Raw genomic sequence first — 18,995 nt, 5'->3', positions numbered from 1 at the left:
GTGTTTCTTCAATTGGTTTTATAGGTGATAGCTTTTTTTTCAGTCCTTTCCTTGAGCTGCATTAAGATTATAGAACACTTTAAATGCAATTTCCATCAATGCTGAGATTGGTAACTTAAGTCCACCGTCAACTTTCAGTAATTTTCAAAGAATGTTGGGGGCACTCTGACAACAAAAGACTGATTCACATTGTGTTGATTTATTGGGTCCTCTGGGCTTAAATTAGTAAATTTATGGTAAGCTTTGAATAATTATTCTAAAAACATTGATGGATTTTCATCTGGCTGTTGGACAACCTCCTGAATTTTACCTTAAGTTATTCTGTTTAGGAACTTCATTTTTTAGTCCCACAATTATGTATGCTTTATAGCTGATTTAATTTTGTTTTGCCAACTTTTTCACCTGGGTCCCAACAGGGGTCTACTTGTGGGACAGCCAGATTTCCAAGGGCGTGTACTGGATTTTCTGGTTTATCATTGCTTCAAGAATTAGAATAATCATGTGTCCTTTTAATTACAATTCTCTTTTCTTCTGAGATTATAGCACATTTAACAAAGTTTGCATATTAGCCTAATTAGGATTATACATTACAAAACTTAAGTTAAGCAAGTTTTTCATTTTCCTGGGATCCTCTTGATAACTGGGGACCCAGCTCTTTCAATTGTGTAGATCTGAAGTAGAGAAAGAAGTCTGCTTATACTTTGTATCTTGTTGGAGAGGACACTTTGCCTGCCTTCGCCCTCCTGAGGTAGAAACACCTTGCCTGAAGTTCATATCACTCATGATATGAGGTGGGAAAGCCATTTGGGGGAATTCATAAGCATGAGAGGCTTGTTTTCAGCTTTATGACAAGGGGCCAGAGAGAGAGGAAGAGGAGGGAGAGGCCAAGTTGTAGGCTCTGGTGGGGAGGGAAAGGAGAGCGCAAAAACTGCAGACTTTAGCAGGAAGGGGAGTGGGTGCACAGGAGCCACAAGCCTCGGCCTAGAAATCTTGGCTACCAATTTCTCCACCTGGAGTTCAAAAGCCTCAATCACCTGGGGGGTCTGGCAATCTTACCAGCACTTTTTACACTGGGGGCTAGGGCTCTCCTTATTTCCTCTGGAACTTTTAAGGAGAGGCTAGGAGTTTGGCTGATGGATAAAACGCCATGCCCCAAACATTTTCTCTGCAGTTTTTTATTCTGAGATAGAGCCATAAAACACTGCACACACGGAATTTTATCCCATTTGCTTATTCTCATACAAAATAAATTTAGTGGCAAAATAATATATTTTATTAATCCCTGGCTTGGCCACTTGTGGCCATCCTCTAATTTATACTGAGGCCAAATTGCTTTGCATAAATGGTCCATGTTTTCTTTGTCATAGGCTCAAACCCAAATTGCTTCCAATGCTTAAGAATGCAATTTTAAAGGTCATCCTTCTTAATTTCTTTACATTTCTCACTCATGTAGTTACCCAAATTCCTTTCAATGCTTAAGAATGCAATTTAAAGATTCATTCTTCTTAATTTTCTTAGGTTTCTAACTTATGTTGTTTCCCATTTTTTAAAATACTTTTTAGATAACTTGAGACACAACAGGACAAAACAACACATGATCCAGTTTGCTAATGCTGCCTGTTATGCAAAACACCAGAAATGGTTTGGCTTTTATAAAGGGTTTACATAGTTACAGTCTTACGGCCATAAAGTGTCCAAGGTAACACATCAACAATCGAAAACCTTCACTGGAGAAAGGCCAATGGCGTCTGGAAAACCTCTGTTAGCTGGGAAGGCACGTGGCTGGCATCTGCTCCAGAGTTCTGGTTTCAAAACGGCTTTCTCCCAGGACGTTCCTCTCTAGCCTGCAGCTCCTCAAAAATGTCACTCTTAGTTGCTCTTGGGGCGTTTGTCCTCTCTTAGCTTCTCTGGAGCAAAAGTCTGCTTTCAAAGGCCATCTCCAAAATGTTGCTCTGTAAGCTGCAGCTCCTCTCTCAGCTCCTATCATTCTTCAAAGTGTCCCTCTTGGCTGTAGCAAGCTCACTCCTGTCTGAGCTTATATAGTGCTCTAGTAAACTAATAAGGGCCCACGCTGAATGGGCAGGGCCACATCTCCACCGAAATTATCTAATCAGAGTTATCACCTATAGTTGGGTGGGTCACATCTTCACGGAAAAAATCAAAGAATTACAGTCTAATCAACACTGATATGTCTGCCCACACAAGATTGCATCAAAGATAACAGCATTTTGGGGGACATAATACATTCAAACTGGCACAACACAAGACAAAAACTGAACCAAACCACAAACAAAAACAAGACCAAGAATTAAAGCCAAGACCTAGGCGACTGTCTCAATGGCTATTCCTCTATGCCTGGGGCTGCACCCTCCAAAAACAACTTTGGCATAAAGTCATGGCCACCAAGCACCCAAAACAAGTGTGGTCTCCCACTTACAGATTCAGCAGGAGTTTATGTGTCACTGGAAAAGAAACCAAACAGGACCCATACACAAAGATAAGACAAGACCAAGAAGTAAAGCCAAGTCCTAGGTGACCAAGTCTCAATGGCTATTCCCCTATGCCCAGGGCCGCACCCTCCAAAAACAGCTTTGTAATAAATTTATGTGCCACTGAGTGTTCAAATAAGCCTAGGCACCAACTTCAGTGACCTCCCTTAATGCCAGGGGCTGCCGCCTTTTTCCAATCCACATCTCAATGTCTATTCCTCTATGCCTGGGGCTGCATCCTCCAAAAAACAGATTTGGCATAAATTTGTGTGCCACTGAGCACCCAAACCAAGTGCAGTCTCCCACTTACAACTTCGGCAGGAGTTTGTGTTCCTGAAGAAGAAACAAACAGGGCCCACGAACAAAAAGAAGACAAGACCAAGCCCTGTACAAGCACACAAAACATTCACACTCACTCACCAAACCTGTTTTCCTCCACAGCCAGCTACTGCTGGGATCCTGGATTCCCGGGGCAAGAAACTTCCTTGCCCAGCTCTAGGAGAAAAGTCTCTCCGATAGCTGTAGAGCTGCGACTCATGAATGTCTTACCTTGGGGGTCCAGGAATCCACGGAGCAGCATGTAATACAGACATTGTGTCCCATGTTGGGTGCTAAAACTGTGGAAGAGGCACTTCCCACATCTGGGTTTGTCACTCGGTGTGGCCAATAGAAGTCACACCAAACCAGGCTGAAGAGGAAAAGAGGGCTTATTTATGCCAGTGGTAGGACAGGGGAAGCTCTCCCAAATCAGTTTCTCCAAAGTGTTTCTTCAATTGGTTTTTATACCCATTGGAGAAAAAGAGAGTTAACTGTTTAATTAACAACTAATATGCAACAAGAGTGATAAACACAAAAGGCTTATCTTTATCTGGGAGGTTTGGGGCAATCACCCTGTTGTGATTCTTTAGCTGGCTAAACCCATTAGAGACAAAGAGAATTAATCACTTTAGTTAACATGTAACAGAGGTTTGGAGAACCCCAGCAATCCAGCCATTTCCCATTTCCTTTAGGAACCAGGTGACACCTGTGAAAGGTGGAAACTTTACAGGTACATATTCCTGTTTTAAGATTATATTTAAAAGCTGCTTTAAGTTACATTCTAAGGTTGATTTACAATTTCCTGCTTGTTTACAGTTTTAACGTTATATTTTAAAAGTCACTGTTACACATTCAGGAGATTGAGAAAGTGTTCTCTAGTCAACCAGATCTGGGGGACATCCCTCTAAAGGAACTTGACCCAGAAACGTTCTTGGATGGGAGCCGTTTTATAGACCATGGACATCGACATTCAGGATATGCCATAGTAACCCTGACAGAGGTGCCAGAAGCCAAACCCCTGCCACAAGGTACATCAGCCCAGAAAGCTGAACTCACTGCTCTGTGTTCTAGTTTGCTAATGCTGTGGAACGCAAAACACCAGAGATGGATTGGCTTTTATAAAAAGGGGGTTCATTTGGCTACACAGTTACAGTCTTAAGGCCATAAAGTGTCCAATGTAACACATCAGTAATCGGGTACCTTCACTGGAGGATGGCCAATGGCATCCGGAAAACCTCTGTTGGCTGGGAAGGCAAGTGGCTGGCGTCTGCTCCAAAGTTCTGGTTTCAAAATGGCTTTCTCCCAGGATGTTCCTCTCTAGCAAGCTTGCTCCTCTTCAACATCACTCACAGCTGCACTGAGTTCCTTCTCTTTGAGTCAGCTCATTTATAAGGCTCCACTGATCAAGGCCCACCCTGAATGGGTGGGGCCATGCCTCCACGGGAATATCTTATCAGTCATCACCCACAGCTGGGTGGGGCACATTCCAAGCACACTAATCAGCACCAAAACGTCTGCCCCACAAAACTACATCAAAGATAATGGCATTTGGGGGACACAATACATTCAAACTGGCACACCCTGACCCAAGCCTTGATCATCAAACAAGGCAAGAAAATAAACATTTATACAGACTCTCACTATGCCTTTTCTGTAGTGCATGCTCAGGTGCAATTTGGAAGGAAAGAGGACTTTTAACTGCAAATAATAAAGAAATTAAGCATCCAGAGACTGTATTAGCTTTATTAGAAACTGTACTGCTACCACCAGAAGTTGCTGTGCAGCACTGTTGGGGGCATCAGAAGTCAAACAGCTGTCTAGCAAAGGAAATCATAAAACAGATTTGGCAGCAATGGCAGCTGATAGCATACTTTTTTGAACCAGAAGCACCAAGGAATTAGCTCTTATCCTGACTGCAGACCTGGCATCATTCACCCTACTTTACAAAACAAAAGACTTAGAGCTAAAGAATGGGGATTTACTATCAAGACAGAAAAGGGATGGTTGCAATCGAAGTTAGGCCAAGTTTTGCTACCAGGAAAAAATAGTAGAACCTGTGCTGTCATATTTGCACCAGGAGACTCACTATGGAAAAGAAACTTTTGCAACCTGGGCCAGAAGGCACATTGCAGGACCAAAAATCCAAGCAACAATCCATAAAGTGATGAGCAAATGTGTCCTGTCATAAAAATAACCCCCAAACTAGCAGACCTCCTTTGACAGTAGGAGTGCAGGCTCATGGGTTCTCACCTAGAGAAGATTGGCAATTCTCACCCAGAGAAGACTGGCAAACAGACTTTAAGGTGATGCTCCAAGCAGCTAGAAATTTCTGCTATCTCCTAGTGCTAGCTGACACATTCTCAGGGTGGGTAGTCTTCCCCACCAACACTGAAAGAGCAACTGAAGTCACAAAAGTATTGTTAAAAGAATACCTAGATTTGGGGTGCCATTCACTCACTGTTCAGTGCCTTTGTTTCAAAAATAACTCAAGAAGTTTCACAAGCACTTGGGATAAAGTGGAAATTACATGTATCCTGGAGACCTCAATCAACTGGAAAAACTGAAAAAATGACTCATACTCTGTAAAAGACTTGCTAAAATACATCATGAAACTAACCTCACCTGGGACAAGGTATTGCCTATTTGCCCTCATCAGAATCCGGGTTGCCCCTAGAAGCAGACTAGATATGAGTCCTTTTGAAATGGTCTATGGGAGGCCCTTCCTCAAAAATGCAGTTGAGAATATGTCTATGCAAACCATGTATGATAAACTGCAAAGGGATACAGTCATATCACTAGGCAGTACTGTAAAGATGATTTGAGTTTGCTGATAATCGACTTTCTTTCCCTACAGATACAGCCTTACAACTTTACAAGTCAGGAGACAGAGAGTTATTGAAAACATGGAATAAACACTCTGATCAACTTACCTTACATTCTGGGAGGGACCTTACATTCTGCTGCTAATCACTCACTCTTCTCTAAAACTTATTAAGCCTTGGATTCACCATTCACGAGTTAAGCCAGCCCCGAAGGAGAAAGAAGCATAAGACACCTCCTACTCATGTACCCCCACTGCTGATTTAAATTTACTCTTCCATAAATTTACTAAAACAGTATAATGATTAGGATTAAGTTGAACACCTTTTGCCTTTTTCTCCTATTCTATTTTGTGCAAGGTAATATCTTCCTAAAATGGACCGCAATAGTAGCAGATACCCACCAGAGGAATGATTGCTAAGTTTGTACTTATTTACCTACTGCTGGAAGCACAAGTTTGCACTGGGCCATCTTACCTTTCTTAACACAAAATTAGATCGGTTAATCCTAATTTATCCTACTCTCCTGCTTTTCCATACATGGGGGGACCTTCCAACACCCAGCCTTGGCCCTAACATAAGCCCCTGGGAAAGTCCTCAGTTTAACTTCACAGCGGCCTAGGAAAAGTACATCCAGTCTAAGTTAGAAGACTATTTCTCATCACCCCTCGTGTACCTTAGCTTGGGATGAGAAAGGGTAGCTAACAGCAGAAAATGGAGTACTACATGGTACCATCCCCCTCTGTGTACAACAACAAAACATCTCTGCCCAACCTAGCTTTGCAGGTGATAAACCCTATTCTAAGTGTGATAAAATCATCTCTCCTCCGAAAGATGAATGGCCAGGCGTGAAACCATTAAAGCCATGGAATCTAATCCCAGAGCTAGCCTCTGTAGGAAAAGAATTACCAGCTAATTGCCCCCAGCTGGAGCCCGGTGGTTCTGTGGCTCTGACTTCTGCCTGTATTTGCCACACAAATGGATAGGGAGATGCACTACCAGATACCCCTTTTTTCCTGGGCAAATACTTCAAAGTCTACCTGAAACACCAAGGAATGTAAAGTCCTTAGAGGCCTGTTTAAGTCTGCATAAGAAAGCCTTATACTCAGGCTGGACCGAGAGAGCCTTAATGTGGTGGGAACCGTCTTTAGCTATCTTCCTCCCTGGAGGGGGTGCATTAGACGCCCTTTAACAAGCTATTGCCCTTGCTAAGGTCACAGCTCAGTTTATGCAAAACACCAAGCAAGGGCTCAAAATCTGTTAAATAAAGAAGTTGCTCAAATGAGAAAAGTTGTTCTTCAAAATAGAATGGCTTTAGAACTGACAGCAGCTCAAGGAGGGACCTGTGCTCTCATTGGCATTAAGTCCTATACCTATATATGAACATGATAATCTCTTCAATATTAAACCATATGCAGGATGATACTGATCATGTTAAAGATTATAGTAGACTGGACTCATTTTCTGAATGATTAATGAACTTACCTATGAAATGGAGAATAGCCCTTATTAGCATGACTTCCTTTCTGCTTGCCATGTTTGTCATGTTATTGCCTGTATTGTATCTGTGGGTTTCTGTACAGAGTATCTTCCAGATTAACACAAGAACCTCTTCACCCTTACTCAGCAGGAAGCAGTTACACAAGGTAGACCTTCATCCACTTTCCCTTTTATAAGAGTTGCTCACAAGATACAGTTTCTTAAGAATAAGAGAAGGTCTCATAAAAAGGGGAGATTTGATGGCTGGATAAATAGAAAATGCTTAATATAATTCTTTAGCTAGAAAATGCTTAGTATAATCTTCAACAGCCAAAACAAAACAAAACAAAAAAAAAAAAAAAACTTGTTTATTACGATCACTTCACTCAAACAGCCTTGAGCTATTCTAAGCATAAAAAGACCTTGTGAAAACTACTAGATGTTGCTCCAATCTCAACAACAACAACAAATTATTCTCTGTTCCAGGAACTTTCCCAGCCTCGCCTGCATATGCTCTGATAATCTAAGCATAAAAAGACCTTGTGAAAATTACTAGTTGTTGCTCTAATCTCAACAACAACAACAAATTATTCTCTGTTCCAGGAACTTTCCCAGCCTCGCCTCCATATGCTCTGCTAATCACCAGCCTAAGACTCGCCACTGAGACACACCTCCAATCCGACTCCACGACCCCGTCCCCACTTCCTGGAAACAAAACCTCAAGAAACACACTGCCAGAGCCGCGCCGCCATCAACACCCACGCCAGCTGCGATCTCTCTGTGTGCCCGCCAACGGCTTTTCCCAACCCTCCTTCCCGCTCGGGGCAGGGCGCACTGGAACGGGGACCATCGGGGGGGGGGTTCACTCACCAGAATTGAGGACGGGCGGCCTCCATGCACCAAACAATGCCCGAGGAGCAGGACTACAGTACCCAGACGCCTCCGCGGGAGTCGTGAGGAGCCGAAAAGGGAAGGGACGGGACTACAGTACCCAGACGGCTCCGCTAGAGACGGGTGGAAATGAGGAACAAACCTGGGGAGGCGAGTTGGCTCTTGCGGCCTGTGACTCCCATTGGCTGCCAGTCGAAGCCACTATGAGCTCTACACTCGTTAGTTAAGTTACATTCTTGTAGACACTGTGATGAATCAAACAAGGAAAACTAAACTAATTATCGGAATATTTATTTTGTCTCTCTCCAGATTACTGAACTTAGTATTTCCAATAAATTTTAGATAATTGTCTTCAATTTTTCAACTGTGATTACTTTATTTGCAAATAATGATGGATTTTCCTCCACTTTAAATATAGTACCTTTTTTTGGTCTATGCTAACACTTTTAAAACAATACTAACGTTACAATACCTGGCAAAATATATTAATACATATACACATACATATATATATACACAATGATCAACATTAAAACAGTAACAATTGCAACCAAATATAACATAAAGTAGTGATATGCCTAGCATATAAAAATTCTTCTAAATAAATGCACTAATCAATCCAATAAGAAAATGGGCAAAGGGACAGGCAATTACTTTTAAAAAGTTCTAGGAAACGTAAGAAGCCATATTTGGTCTCTCCAGGACTCAAAGAGGACCTTATCATAGCATTTTCCCTTACCAAACCAGCATTGATTTTTTAAAATAATAACCAATATTGAGTAAAGTAGTTTTCTTGTTTAAGACTGACACACCTTATGCTGATTGGTTTATTACCATTAACTGCTGGTAGACCATGTTCAGATGTACTCATTGGCCAACTTAATTTTTATGTTAAATTCTGGGAATAAGTATGTCAAATATCTTTCAGAAAGCTTAAAAGTAACTTTCACTTTCACATGAATTTTGTATGCAGAATTATACAGATTTTTATATAATAAAATTTTCAAGAAGCCTAAATTCAAGATCTCCCACAAAATGAGCTATAATTTCAATGCAATACAAGCGGCACCGCAGCGACCCCTCTGGTCCCCGGGTCCCAGCTGGAGCCCGGCCGCGCGCTAGAGCAGCTTCGGGGTCCGGCCGACCCGCGCGGCCACGGTCACGGGGGCCCTCGCCACGTCTCGCACCTGGGCGCGCACCTGGACTCCTCGCCCTTCGTGCGACCCGGTGGCGCCGCTTCCACACGGCCTTCTCCCTGTGCTGCCTGCTCGAGGCACCGTCCATTTGCCCGGGCTTCACCGACGTGGTGCCTGCCAGTGGTCATCTCCACCACAGGCAACTGAAAATTTAAAAAGAAATTTGGTTGGAACCCCCACAGTTCTGTGAAATAAGAGCACTCGAAAACTTCACCTCTCTTTCTGAATCGCACACACTTTGTTTGGACGGTGCAACAGAAGGGAGGGAAAGATAGGAGCCGATCACATTGTCAACTGCTGATGGGCGCTCCAGCTTTTAACAGGCGATGAGCTGCCTGATTTAGATTATTTAGAAAAACAATTATCCACTAAAAAATGGATTGAAGAAATCATGAAAGAAGGCAAGAAATTTCACTGATTAGTGATGCACAATCACCATCTCTATGGTTATTATGTGACTGTTCAGTCAAGTATAAACAAGTTTATCCTAAGCCGTACGTCATAGGTAGCAGCCACTTGTTATTTGTTTATTTGAAGGAGTCCTGATGAATAAGGAGGGTGGACCAGGCTTGTTTGAAATTGAAGGAACTTCATGCCTGTAAAAGTTACAGTACAGCCGTTCTTATTTCAAGTGAATTCTTGAGCTCTCTTGCTTATTTTACTCTTTAAATCTTAACAGTATGCCACCAATATAAGGTATTAATGAGAAAAAAAAAGTGGTTCCCACTTCTATTTTGTTTTATTATCTCAAAAGTTCAAATAAGATGTCCTACTGTCTTTGTTTTTCCAACTATCCAATGTATTAGCACATTCCCTGATGTGCTTAGCAGGTTGACCCATGAATTCTGAAGATTTTCTGCTGGAATTAATTTAATGGTGTCATGATTAGATGGTAAAACAGAGTTGAGACAACCTTCAGGTGATATGGTCATTTTCTTGTTATGTCTTTAGCTCTGATGGTTAAAATACAATTCTGTTTAAAACCAAATGGCATTATCTGTTCCCCAGATTGAAATCTATTTTAGTTACTATTATAAATATGAAGCTACTTATCAATTTAACAAAAACCATAATTATTTTTACTCAGAAGTGCTAATTAATAAATGTAAAGAGTTTAGAGAAATGTGGAGCTAGTTATCATTTAATGGTGTTTAATGATGTTTAGTTTCAGTATGTCTAATATAATGGGTAATTTTTTCACCTCTTTTAAAAAAGAGGAATAATGTTTGTTGATAAAAGGTGGGAAATCATGAGTAAGACACCATCTATTTCAAGATCTTTGACTATATTGTACATTGTACAATGAATTTCATTTTTCTTGAAATGTCTTTGTTTTCTTATATATAAAATAGATTTTTTACAAGTTAATGCAATTCAAATTAAATTAGCATTTGCATATTTTTCAACTCCACAAAATAGTTCATATTTATCTGGATGGCTATACTTTTGACATTTACCAAGAAAAGGTGAAAAATAATAAAGCCAAATTTTCTCTATTATTAACATGTTAATACAAGGCTATAATAATCAGTATGACAATGATGCCAGCCAGCTGAATGGAACAGAAAGAAAAGTTGATAAGATAGCTAGGAAGGGAAAGTAAAAGGGAGGGAGGAAGGCAGACAGGGAAGATGACAGGTGATTTATCTGTTTGGAAAGCTAGCTAAATTAGTTTATTGGTTATTGGGCACAAATAATGTTAACTCACAAGACAACTATGAATAGAGAAATAACAGAATGAAATACAGGTGATTGTGAAAACTATCTTGGGGATGTGAAAAGCCTTTGTATGCATTATAACAAATTAGAGACCATAATGTAAGAGGTAGATTTATTTGCATTGAAAAATGCCTCTTGAATTATAGCCAAGAGAGTACCCCCTTCCTCCCAGGTCCATCCTCCTACAATTGCAGATAACACAGGAAACAGGCAGAGGAAGACTCTGACAGATGGAAAAAAGGAGGACCGCCTATGGAACACAAGAAAGCCTATTCTTCCTAGCCAAAGGTTCAAGAGAAGGATGGCCTAACAACAAAAACATTTTTGGCAATACTTGCCCCATTCCAGCCAAATTTCAACAGAAAATCCACAACCCCCTCTGCAGTTTCATAGGGCCACAGATAGCAGGGAACAATCTTCCACCCTGTCATACCCACCCCACAGAGCAGACAGCTGCTCTCCAACTCCCCTACTAGGTGGTGATGTAGGCTGAGCTGTTCTTCCATCTTTCACTAGATGGCAGCGGGTGGTGCTCAGATTCCCCCACCTAGAGTGGTGTCAGTGGGGTCCTACAGCAAGTTGAAGCTCCATCCCACCTGGCAGTAACAAAATGTAATGAGAAGGTGCACAGTGGGGCTGGTCAGACTACACTTCATTACCACCAACCTCCCCACCCCAACACTCCATTCAGCAAGGCCTAGCACCCACATCTATACCTGGCATCCATAATAAACAAAGCTGTACAGTCTGGGTTTAGTGAGCACTCCACTCTCTCCCAGGCCTCAAGTCATATCCAGCAGCAATGAGACTGAACAGCAGTGCGAAGCAGGGCTGGGGAGCAATCTAGTTCCCCCTTACTGATATCAGCAGGGCCCACTGGGAAGTTGAGCCTCCACACCCTTAGGGATCAATAAGGTAGAACAAGGTGGTTTCAGGTAGGGTAGTCAGTCCTCTCCTTCACTCCTCCCCTGGTGTCAGTGTGGCCCAGTGGGGAGACGAGCTCCACCAGCCTGGGATCAATGAGGCAAAATGAGGTGGTAGAAGGTAGGGCTAACTGGCACTCCACTTGTCCCCTTCACCTCCCTGGTGTTAGCAGGACCTGATGGAAGTTGAGCTTCTGCATCCACCCTGCAACAGCAAAGTCCTGCTCCCTGGTGTAAGCAGCATGCTGCCAAAAACTGAGCTAACACCTGCACTCAGAGGCAACAAATAGGTGACAATCAGTGGCCAGTTTGGCTAGGAAGGTGCCAGAAGGGCAAAGTGGGGAAGCTGAACTTCCACACACACATCTGCAATAAGACTATTAATAAATGCCCCACTTTTGCAAGGGTGGTGTTAACAGGGCCCAGTAGTAAATTGAACATCCGTACCTGGATAGCCCTCATGCTACATTTCAACTCCTTAAAAAAAAAAAAAAAAAAAAAAAAGTTAAATAAGATTCAAGTCTCATAATATAATACTCACATTATCCAGGATACAATAGAAAAATCACTTAAAGCAAGAACCAGTTTTATTAGAAAACACAATCAACAGACAGGAACACAACAATTAATCAGATGATGTAATCATCTGGGCAGTACTTTAAAGCAGCCATTATAAAAATGCTTTAATAACCAATTACAAATTCTTTTGAAACAAGTGAAAAATGATGGAAAACCTAGGCAAATAAACAAAGTTACAAAACAGAACCAAATGAAAGTCATAAAACTGAAAAATACAATAAACAAAATAAAAACTGGGTGCATGGATTCACTGGTAGAGTAGAGATGAAAGAGCACACAGTCAGTGAAATAGAGGACAGATCAATAGAATTTACCCAATGTGAGCAACACAGAGAAAATAGACTAGAAAAAAAAAAAAAAAAGAGCAGTCTCAGGGACCTGTGAGACAACAAAGGAGCCAATATTCATATATTAAAAATCCAAGAGTGAGTTTGACTGAAAAAAGTGTTCAAAGAAATAATGGCTGAAAATTGCACAAATTTGACAAAAGACATAAACCTACAAATTCAATATGCTGAAAGAACTCAAAGAGATTCAGGCCATGATACATCATAATAAAACTTCTGGAAGCAAAAGTCTAAGAAACAATGTTGAAAGCAGACTGAGAGAAACAACACTTTACTTATAGGGGGACACCAAGTCAAATGACAGCAGACTTCTCATCTGAAGCCATGCCAGCCAGAAAGAAGTAACATAACATTTTTCAAGTAACGAAAGAAAAGAACTGTCAACTGCAAATTCTATTATCTGGCAAAACTATCCCTCAGTAATGCAGGGGAAATAAAACATTCTCAGATGATGGAAAACCAAAATAATTTGCTTCTAGCAACTCTAATCTTAAGGTATGATAAAGGAAGTTCTTCAAACAGAAGGAAATGTTAACAGAAGAAGACTTAGAACTTCAGAAAGGAACAAAATAATATCAAAATTGATTTTAAAATGCAGTAAAAATGATAGACTATCCTTCTCATGTGATTAGGTAATTTTGATGGTTGAAGCAAAAATTTAAAACACATCTGATGCAAAGGAAATATTTAAGAAAACTGTATTTTTTTTTAATGGGGAGGACAGAGAGACCTAAATGGAAGTAAGGTTTCTACACTTCACTCTAAGTGATAAAACATCAATACCAGTAGACTGTGATGATACATATGTATATTTTAATACCTAGAGTAACCATAAGAAAACTATACAAACCAATATACTAAAAACATTGTAAATAAAGCAAGATGAAATTAAAAAAAAAAAAGTTCAAGTAACAAACAAGAAATTAAGAACAAAGAAACAAAGGAACAAGAAACAGAAGAAATAAATGGAAAATGAATAATTAAATGGCAAACTTATACCTTAAGATCTCAACAATTACCTTAAATGATACTAAGTAAAAAGCACCGAATGGTGGGGTATATAAAGAATTTGATACAACAATATGCTATATACTAGAAACTCACTTCAAACACAACAACACAAATAGGTTGAAAGTAGCAGGATATAAAAAGATATCATAATATACCAAGCCCTCTTTCTTGGGGCTTGCCCTCAAGGAGCTCATTACTGCAAAGGAGAGACCAAACCTGCTTATAACTGTGCCTAAGAGTCTCCCCCTGAGTACCTCTTTGTTGCTCAGATGTGGCCCTCTCTCTCTAGCTAAGCCAACTCAGCAGATGAACTCACTGCCCTACCCACTACATGGGATCTTACTCCTAGGGATGTTAAGCTCCCTGGCAATGCAGAATATGACTCCCAAGGATGAATCTGGACCTGACATTGTGGGATTGAGAACATCTTCTTGACCAAAAGGGGGATGCAAAATGAAACAAAATAAAGTTTCAATGGCTGAGAGATTCCAAATGGAGTCAAGAAGTCACTTGGGTGGACACTCTTATACACTATATAGATAAACCTTTTTAGGTTTTAATGTACCGGAATAGCTAGAAGTAAATAACTGAAACTATCAAACTGCAACCCAGTTGCCTTGACTCTTGAAGATGACTGTATAACAATGTAGCTTACAAGCAGTGCAAGTCTGATTGTGAAAGCCTTGTGAATCACAATCCCTTTATCCATATGAATGAGTAGAAAAATGGGGACAAAAACTAAATGCAAAATAAGGTGTGGGGGGATGATTTGGGTGTTCTTTTTTATTTTTATTTTTTATTCTTATTTTTACTTTTCCTGGTATAAAGAAAATGTTCAAAAAATATACTGGGGTGATGAATGCACCACTATATGATGATACTATGAACAGTTGATTGTATACCATGGATGATTGTATGATATGTGAATATATCTCAATAAAACTGAATTTTTAAAAAAGAGCAAAAAAAAGATATAACATGAAAACATTAATCAAAAAAGCAGAAGTAGCTATATTGATATCAGATAAAGTAAACTTCAGAGAAATAAGAATTACAGAGATAGATAAACATTACATAACGATTAAAAGATCAACCACAGAAAGACATAAAATCCTAAACGTGTATGCATCAAACAACAGAACCTCAGCATACATGAAACAAAATCCAATAAAGCTGAAAGGAAAAATAGACAAGCCCACTGTTATAGTTGGGGACTGCAACACCAAACTCTCAGCATATGACAGAACTACTACACAGAAAATCAGAATCAGAACCTAACTGACATGTAGAAAACACACATCCACCAACAGCTAAATATATATTCTATTCAAGGACCCATGGAATATTCACCATATACACTCTATACTGGGTGTTCCAGTTTGCTAAAGCTGCTGGAATGCAATATACCAGAAATGGGTTTGCTTTTACAATGGGGATTTATTAACTTAAAATTTACAGTTCTTAGGCCATGAAAATGTACAATTCAAGGCATCAACAGGATTCTGAGGACAGGCTGCTGGCATCCAGGACATCACTGTCACATGGGAAAGCATATGGCCAGTGTCTGCTGGTCCTTCTCTCCCGGGTTTTGTTGCTTTCAGCTTCTGACTTCAGTGGCTTCCTCTGTTTTTTGTGGGTCCTCTCTTATCTTATCCTGTGCTTTGCTTTAAACTTCTCTCAGCTTTTTCCATTTTTATCCTCTTAAAAAAGAACTCCAGTAAGAGGTTTAAGACCCACCCTGAACAGGCCTCAACCAAAATAACTTAATCATAAAGTCCCATCTATAATAAGTCCACACCCACAGTAATGGATTAAAAGAACATGATCCTTTCTGGGGTACATAAAGCCTCCAAACTACCATGCAAACCTCAATCAGTTTTTCAAAATTGAAATCATGAAGAATATGTTCTCTGACCATAATGGAATGAAACTACAAATCAATAACAGCAAGATAAAAGGAAATCTTCAAAGACTTGAAAATGAAACAGCACACATTTAAATAGTCCATGAGCTAAAGAATAAGTCTCAAAGTATATATTAAAAAAAGACACAGAACTTTATTAAAGTAGAAATAAAGCATAACAAAATATGTGGGGTGCAGCTAGAGCAATACTGACAGGGAAATTTATAACCCTGAATGCTTACATTAGAAAAATGAAAGATCTCAGAGCAAAAATCTAAGTTTCCATCTCAACTAGAAAAAGAGGAGCAAATTTGTGGTGGTTTGAAACTGTATATACCCCAGAAAAACATGTTCTAAAATCTAATCAATTCCTGTGGGTGTTGAACAGGCAGGAACTATCTGAATCAACAACTTTGAAACTCTGGAGTATAGTGGAACACTGTACAGCTTCCAGGAAGGAGCAAGAGAAAGAAGATCATCAATTGCAATAAATCCCGGTGAGTTTCACCTTCCTGTAGCAACTACCATCACCTTTCACTAGCCAACAAGGCATCATGGGTATATTGGGTTGATGGATAATATTAGGCCATGCACATAAGAAACTTCACAGGTTGGCTTTCCACATGGTAGGTAGCAATCTTAAAGTTGAGGGGCCTCCTGGACAGGAGGTCTGATGGGTAAAGTGCTTTTCCAGGTAATATCTTCTGAGAGTCATCTGGGAAGCTATTGGCTCTATGGGGGAATGACTGGTGGGAAAGGATATCATTCGCCAATGGTCCTGATTTGCAAAGCTGCAGAGCCAACCAATTGCTCCTGCAGGTGGATAATATAAGGAATGAAATAGTTCAATAGTGTCACTGGTTCTCCAGTAACATATCTCCATGGAAACCTGAGGTTCAGGAGCAGATGACTGCTAGAGGAACTTCTACCCCCCTAGTACAGACAACCAGGAACTCATCTGCATGAAGAGCAGCAAAAATTCACCAATATTTAATGGTACTTATTGGCCAAAAAGAATGGAACAATTAGACTAAGTGAAAACAATAATTCAAAATAACCCAGGATTAAGGAACACACACAGGTCCACAATTCCCAATGCCCACACAAAATCCAGTCTTCAGTACACCTAGTTCAGTGATACCTGAATATATGTGATTCACGTATATGTACACCTAGAACACACACACACACACACGTTTTGCTGCTAAATGAATAATAACCCACTCTCCAGGCAGAGGAGGACAACCCTTGGTTTGTGGCATTTCACAATATATGTGGTATATATAATCCCACCAGAGCCAATTTCAAGCTAGCAACCTGACATGGCTAAATGCAGAGCTGGGAAGAGATATGCACCACTCACTATCCCAAGTTAGAAAAATTAAGTTACAGTGAACCTGATCCCCTTTTACATGAACATATGCAAGTAATCCACTTGCAGTCTGAGTATGAACTTTTACTTTTGCCCAAAATACATTAGCAAAACCATACTACAAATCATAAGAACATACACCCGTTATACATCTGGAACACAGACACATACAACTTACACATACACAAACCACTTCTTACTAACTAAATTTTATAGGGAAAACTCTACACACACTAAATATTTACTGGCACACCTATAACCATACACAACACACACACATTATGCCCATTTACAAGCATGTACAGCCAACACATTACTGTTACATACACACAAAGAACCCCTACACAAACACAGTCTCTCTAACACTTTCAAGTAAAGAGTTATCTCATGCACCACACCATGGTGAACCTGCACACAATCGCCCAACTACAGAGTACTCACACAAACTACTATACACTACACAGACACAAAGAAACATCTCCAGTCTACTATAGATGAGTACACAGGAAATCTCTTCCAAGTCCCAAATCATTCACTGACAAACATCCACAACTCAAAAGACTACATAATCATATCAAATACTTCCATTAATATAAACACAATTATCCCACATCCCTGTATAAACACACAACCCAAACTTTCATCAGATACACAAATACTCATATCCCAGAATGCATACTAATGACTTCCTACTACAAAATCCAAATACACAGTCCAAGAAAATATACATACAAACTCCCATGCACCCTGAATACACACATAACTTCAATTTCAACACAACTTCCACGGGTCTCAAACATACTCAATTACACATGACACTAAAAATATGCAAATATATCCACCAATACATATCCAGCCCCACATTATCTAAGTAAAACTATATAGAATCATAAAACCCCATGCCACAGAATCCTTAAATCTGAACATATACAACACCCCACCAACTCAATAAAAGTAATGCAGCTGCACTTAAATACCAAAATATGTACACACTCCTGAAAATCACTAAAAGAAACATACATTGCCATTCAATGTGCTCTGAAAGCACGCGAATGGGCCCCCACCCATACATTTCCCAAATACTCACAACACAGGAATTCTATACCCAAACGAATACATACAGGCACATTCCCTAACATGACCTGGATCCACACCCAGTTATCGCACAGACAAGTCCCCAGCATTCAGGGGGACAAAAAACCACATGTATGTGAAACGACCAGGTCGTCCCCCCCACCCCCACCCTGAACCCAGGCTCTGGGATCCACTCCGGAAGCCTCCACCTCCGGGGTCGGCGGCACCCCACCCGCCCGCCCTTTACCCCCTCACCTGGAGCCCGGCCGTGGCAGGAGGAAGGGACTCCTGGACACGAGGGTCTGGTCCGCAGACCCGCCGCCCCTCCCGGAGCAGCGGTAGCGGCCTCTCCCTGCTGCGATCTGCGCCGGCGCCCAAGGCAGGACCCGCCTCGGGCGACCGGGGACACCCAGCGAGGGGAGCGTCTGGCTGGGCCCTGGCCCCGCCCCCTCCTCCCCTCTCCTCCCTCCCTCCCCCCTCCCCCGTTAACAGCGCCCGAGCTCACCCTCTAGCCCTGCCCTTGACCCCGCGCCAGCTCTGCCTCTGACCGGGTCCCTAACCGAGCTAGAGTTCAGCCTCTGGCCCCGCCCCTGACTCCGCCCAAACGCGAACCCTGACCCCGCCCCTGACCCCCACCATGACGGCGTCTGATCTCTGCATCTGGTCAAGCCGCTGACCACGCCCCCTGACCTTTCCTGATCCCGCCCCCTGACCCCCCGCCCCGTTAGCTTGGCTTCTGATCTCACCGCGGCCAGACCCCTGACCCCTTAGGTCACCGTTCCTGAATCCACCCCCAGCCTGGCCCCGCCTGGGGTCTGGGGTAGGATCCCGCACCCAAACAATCAAATGCTTCTGAGAATTAATGAGAAAAATGT

General features: G+C 41.3%; 1 protein-coding gene across 5 annotated transcripts in view; it reads right to left on the bottom strand.

Moving 5' to 3' along the window:
* The window catches only part of LOC119504964 (zinc finger protein 169-like), a 60,922-nt gene extending 42,374 nt beyond the window's left edge, over nucleotides 1–18,548 (bottom strand). For 2 of the 5 annotated variants that reach the window (XM_037797610.1, XM_037797611.1), the window contains exon 1: nucleotides 7,976–8,271. The gene's annotated coding sequence lies outside the window, so the exon portion shown is untranslated. Of the gene's footprint in view, nucleotides 1–4,007; nucleotides 4,067–7,975; nucleotides 8,272–9,195; nucleotides 9,336–18,375 lie in introns of those variants that run through there. The other 3 variants (XM_037797608.1, XM_037797607.1, XM_037797609.1) reach the window with 3 other exon arrangements.
* Between the last annotated feature and the right edge of the window lie 447 nt (nucleotides 18,549–18,995).

The sequence above is a fragment of the Choloepus didactylus genome, chromosome 10 (genome assembly GCF_015220235.1).
Source record: "Choloepus didactylus isolate mChoDid1 chromosome 10, mChoDid1.pri, whole genome shotgun sequence".
Lineage (NCBI taxonomy): Eukaryota > Metazoa > Chordata > Mammalia > Pilosa > Megalonychidae > Choloepus > Choloepus didactylus.
This window is presented reverse-complemented; position numbering and strand designations above follow the sequence as displayed.